Genomic DNA, 6,228 nt, shown 5'->3' with positions numbered 1-6,228 from the left:
TTCCGTGCGCGGGCTGGCGGTGTCTTAGGTTAGGGCTGGCTTTTCGCATGGTAGATATCCCACAGTCTGGTTTGCTAGCCCAAATTATTTCGCTCAGATAGTGCTCAGGGTATTCAGGCCAGATTCTTACTCTCAGCGATGCAGCCCGCGCCGCACCTCCCTGCCCAGCCCCCGCTTGCTAATGGCGGATGCAGGCGTCTGCGCTGTTTCTCCGCTGGGGGAGTTACCATAGGGCTCTCCCCCTTGTTTTAATTAGCTAATATCTGTCACTGATTTTGTTTGGCTTAGATAAATAGGGTTTCTGTGATGACATAATCCAAAACACTAATACAGATGGAACATTTCTTTTGTATGGGGTTAAACAGTAAATTGTTAAAGCTTCATTATTAATGATACTATAACATTATAAAAAGCATTTTTATAAATTAAAAATCAGTCAGTTCAGTTCAGTTGCTCAGTTGTGTCCGACTCTTTGTGATCCCATGAACCACAGCATGCCAGGCCTCCCTGTCCATCACCAAGTCCCGGAGTTTACCCAAACTCATGTCCATTGAGTTGGTGATGCCATCTAACCATCTTATCCTCTGTGTCCCCTTCTCCTCCTGCCTTCAATCTTTCCCAACATCAGGGTCTTTTCAAATGAGTCAGCTCTTTGCTATAGGTGGCCAAAATATTGGAGTTTTAGCTTTAGCATCAGTCCTTCCAGTGAACACCCAGGACTGATTTCCTTTAGGATGGACTGGTTGGATCCCCTTGCAGTCCAAGGGACTCTCAAGAGTCTTCACCATCACCACAGTTCAGAAGCATCAATTCTTCCACTGCTCAGCTTTCTTTATAGTCCAACTCTCACATCCATACATAACTACTGGAAAAAACGTAGCCTTGACTAGATGGACCTTTGCTGTCAAAGTAATGTCTCCACTTTTTAATATGCTGTCTAGGTTGGTCATAACTTTCCTTGCAAGGAGTAAGCGTCTTTTAATTTCAAGGCTGCAGTCAACATCTGCAGTGATTTTGGAGCCCAGAAAAATAAAGTCAGCCACTGTTTCCACTGTTTCCCCATCTATTTGTCATGAAGTGATGGGACCAGATGCCATGATCTTAGTTTTCTGAATGTTGAGTTTTAAGCCAACTTTTTCACTCTCCTGTTTCACTTTCATCAAGAGGTTCTTTGGGTCTTCTTCACTATCTGCCATAAGGGTGGTGTCATCTGCATATCTGAGGTTATTGATAGTTCTCCTGGCAATCTTGATTCCAGCTTGTGTTTCTTCCAGCCCAGCATTTCTCATGATGTACTGTGCATATAAGTTAAATAAGCAGGGTGACAATATACAGCCTTGACATACTCCTTTTCCTGTTTGGAACCAGTCTGTTGTTCCATGTCCAGCTCTAACTGTTGCTTCCTGACCTGCATATAGGTTTCTCAAGAGGCAGGTCAGGTGGTCTGGTATTCCCATATCTTTCAGAATTTTCCACAGTTTATTGTCATCCACACAATCAAAGGATTTGGCATAGTCAATACAGCAGAAATAGATGTTTTTCTGGAACTCTCTTGCTTTTTTTTGATGATCCAGCAGATGTTGGCAATTTGATCTCTGGTTCCTCTGCCTTTTCTAAAACCAGCTTGAACATCTGGAAGTTCACGGTTCATGTATTGCTGAAGCCTGGCTTGGAGAATTTTGAGCATTACTTGACTAGAGTGTGAAATGAGTGCAATTGTGCAGTAGTTTGAGAGTTCTTTGGCATTGCCTTTCTTTGGGATTGGAATGACAACTGACCTTTACCAGTCCTATGATCTCAATTTATTAAAATAAATTAGGCTATTTGATGTTTTTCATAATTTATTATTTCAATTTTGCATCTTGTTCTGAAACTGTAGGGTAACTCTCCTGCACTGTTCCATTGGAAAAGTCCTCTCATATGCATTAATTCTTACCACATCATCTTTTGCCTTTTACCTAAAGGCTGACTATTGCTTTTATGTACTTTTTATAGCATTCATAACATTCATTCTGAGAATATATTCAATTTCTACTCTGACTTTTTCAAGACTTTGGCTCAAGTACCCACTTACCTAAATGAACCAAAGTGTTCCCAAATCCTGATCTGGGAGGGAAAGGGTATCAGTGTTTTCCCCAGGATCTCACATCACCCCCTTCATACCTCATACCTCAGTTGCAGCATTTGCATGGTATTTCAGTTATGTTTTTATTCTTTAAATAATTGCCTATTTTGTCTCACAAAATAATCAAGATAGTTTTTAGCAGATTCAAAGAAGAGATCCTAAAGTTGAAAATCACTGACATGAAGGAAAAAAACACTAAGAAGGAGAAAACCTCACCGTGATGATAGTTTTGATGGTCAAGTCTCTGATTGAGCTCATAGTTTTCTCTTGGACAAAGCAAATAGGAAAATGTAATCACTGAGACAATATTTTTATAGCACTTGGTTGTAAAATAAATTTCTCATATGATATTGTTCACATTAATAGTATTAGCAGAATGCCAATAATAGTGTAGAAACAAATATTTTGAAAAAATATAGTCATTATTTTCATCTACTTCTTTCATACAGATTCTGTTCTTAACCCCAAATCATCATCACATCATCAGTGTGTAATTTAACAAAAAAGTAGACATAGATGAGCATTTAGATCCAGATCATTTTTTTTTAAAGAGAGTTGAAGTATCCACATTAGAGTGTTATAGTTCTTTGTTAAAATTCTGCCTTTTGCATTACTGAAGGACAGACTGTATATTAAACTTCTTTATATAAAGTTACAGTAAACAAGTTACAGATACATAGTAAAGGTTGAATGAATAAGTGAAATATTTTACTCATCATTGATCAGTACACATAGTAACTAACATTCTTATTTTATACTTTGTGAACATAAATAAAAATTACAAGCTAGATGTGAAAATAGGTCACTCTTGATTTGCATATATTATTGTGATCTTATACACATAGACACACATATACACACACATATATTGAACTTTACTTTTACTCTCTTCAATAATTGATGCAGTTGGTTAAATTATATTACATTTCCCCTTCTCTTCTGTTAATTCAGTTCTTTTGAAGCAGCATAGTCTATTTGTATGCATTCAGTTCAATGTGTCCCAGAATAACAGTCTGTCCCCACCGAGTGCTATCTTTCTTTAGGTATTCAGTTCTCATTGTTACATTTTGTTTAATTCACTTCATCTTGCAGGTTTTCTCATTTAAGTTCTCAGACTTGAGACACTGAAATTTGAAATTTCAACCTTAACAAGATTTTCCTTTCTTCAGCTCCAATGGAGTTGAGCTTTGGTGAGATGAGGTTAAATATGGGGTGACCACAACTTCGTCTGCTCTTGTACACTTTTCATAGATAAAAAGCACACTAGGCTATACTTTTAAACCACGCAGTTAGTGACAGAATATGCAGTTTGCAGTGCTGTTAAAATTCCAGTACACTGGAATTCTAAGCACTTTATAACACTTATAGCCCAAAAATGTGGAATTCAAAATTTTACTATACCTGTTGAAATTCTAGGAGATGTTAGAGAATGATGGAATAAAATAAGGAGTTAAATATTCCCAACTACTTCAATCAGTTAATTATGAAATGAATTATTGAGTTAATGTTGACTTGCCTGCAGAACAATTTTCAATTAGTATTTCCCAGTGATTCAAAAAAAAAAAAAAAAAAGAAAGAAAGAAAAGGGCAGATTTTAATGTTAGCATTTTTACTAAGATATTCTGTTTTTCAAGCATTCAATTCAGTTCAGCTCAGTCACTCAGTCCTGTCCAACTCTTTGTGACCCCGTGAATCTCAGCACGCCAGGCCTCCCCGTCCATCACCATCTCCCGGAGTTCACTCAAACTCACATCCATCAAGTCGGTGATGCCATCCAGCCATCTCATCCTCTGTCATCCCCTTTTCCTCCTGCCCCCAATCCCTCCCAGCATCAGAATCTTTTCCAATGAGTCAACTCTTCGCATGAGGTGGCCAAAGTACTGGAGTTTCAGCTTCAGCATCATTCCTTCCAAAGAACACCCAGGGCTGATCTCCTCTAGAATGGACTGCATTGGCTTAGTCTAATTGTAGATAGGGAGGCTTTTCAATCTAAAATATTTCTCAGTCAAAATTACATGTTATATATACATACACACACACACACACACACACACACACACACACACATATATATATATATAAGTTATATATAAAAGTTCTCTTCCTCTGCTCTACTGGTATCCATTGCATTCACAGACTTCATCATGGTAATGCATTCATTTGCTTCATTTTCTATTTTTTTGTTAGTTCTTTAAATTCTTTAACAAAATACTGGAGCACTGAGAGCTTTTATGCATGATGTTTATGTGCTAAAGCTGTATGACCTTTTCAAAATTCTTCCATTCATTTTGCTGGAAATTGTTTGTCATACAACTGAAATACAGTGGTTTGGACAGAATCAAGTAGCTTCAGGTTTTGAGTTATACAACTATGATTTTTATTAAGGCAGAAGAGAAATTCAAAGAAAATTATCTAAATTATTAAAAAAAAGTTATACAAGATAAGACATAGAAAGAATTCAGTATATAAAAATAAACTAAAACTTACAAGGAGAATTCTTGATCTTCATTCTAGACCTTGAGTATTTGTTATTTCATTAAGTCACTCAACCATAAATGTTTTTTCAGGCAGGCTCAAAACAAAGATTTCTTGAAATGAAACGTGAATTTCACCCACTATAGATTTTCAGAAAGCTATAATCGAATAAATAAAATAAACACATACATTTCTGCTACATTAGATAATGATAGAAAGATTCAGATTTTAGAAAATGAAGACAGTCCTTCCAACTGGGGAAACACAAAAGCCTTCTAGAGAAGATGGTACATGAGGTAGCCCTGAAAAGACCAGGAGAATTTGAATAAATGTGGATTAGAAGAAGGTATTTTAGACAGAGGGATTTGCTAAAAGTTAAATATAGTGGGAGAGTCACAGTGTTTGTTTTGCTTTAGTTTAATTTATTTTTCTATAACTTAAAAAAAAAAAAGTACTATTATAGTTACCTGCTTCCCAGTGGTAAAGAATCTCCCTGCCAATGCAGGAGATGCAAGAGACACAGTGTCGATCCCTGGGTCAGGAAGATCCCCTGGAGGAGGAAATGGCAACCCAGTCCAGTATTCTTGCCTGGAAAATTCCATGGACAGAGGAGCCTGGTAGGCTACTGTCCATGGGGTTGCAAGGAGTCGGACTTGGCTGAGCACACACACAACGTATAGTTTTGTGACAGATATAAAATCCTTGAATGTATTTTCACACTTTCAAGTGCACCTGGGACATTTCCAAAAATGAACCACAAGCTGAAGCATAATGGAAATCTGAAGAAGTTTCAAAGGTTGGAATCATATTAGTATGTCTCTGACTACAGAGCAAAAAAACTCTGGAAACTAAATTCCAAATAGATAAGTAGAAAGTGCTTACATGTTTAAAAGTTAGGAAGCAAACTCTTAAGTAACTTATGGATCAATTAGATATCATAGTGTAAATTTTAAACTATTTTGGACCAAGTACTAAAATGCCACATATCAAAGCTTGTGAAATAAAGCTAAACTTGTGCTTAGAAGAAATGATACATGTTTGTGTATTTTAAGAATGACCTGCAAGTTAATAATACAGACATTCAGCCCCAGAAGTTATTTTTCACAAAGGCAAAAAATAAAACTCAAAAAAATAGAAGGAAGTAAATCATAAAGACATAACTATAAAAGTTGATAAAATACTGGCAAAATATGAAACATAGAGGATTAATGAGTTAGAAGCTTTGCTTTGAAAATACTAATATAATTGATAAGTCTCTGTGAACATTTTTATGAAGGAAAAAAGTGCTATCACTGCAGAACCTGAAAGCACTAAAAATCAGAAGTGAATATTATAAAATATACTGATAAATTAAACATTTGGAATAAATAGAAACAACTGGCTGTATTTTTAAATATCAGCAACATTTACAACATCTTTTTTACAAATACAATTTTAGAAAACCTTAAAACATTTTTAGAAAAGGACTAAACCTAAAAAATAATGCTTAGGAATCTGTGCAATACAAAACACTGTTTAGGAAAGTTAAGAATAACTTAAATAAACTGAAGTGGTAAACCATGTTCATGGATTAAAAGATGCAGTACTGTGATAAGATCAGTTGGCCTCAAATTGCTTTACAGACTCTA

This window comes from Bison bison, unplaced genomic scaffold (genome assembly GCF_000754665.1).
Source record: "Bison bison bison isolate TAMUID 2011002044 unplaced genomic scaffold, Bison_UMD1.0 scf7180017863702, whole genome shotgun sequence".
NCBI lineage: Eukaryota > Metazoa > Chordata > Mammalia > Artiodactyla > Bovidae > Bison > Bison bison.
The sequence above is the reverse complement of the archived record's forward strand: the minus strand, read 5'-3'. Positions refer to the sequence as shown.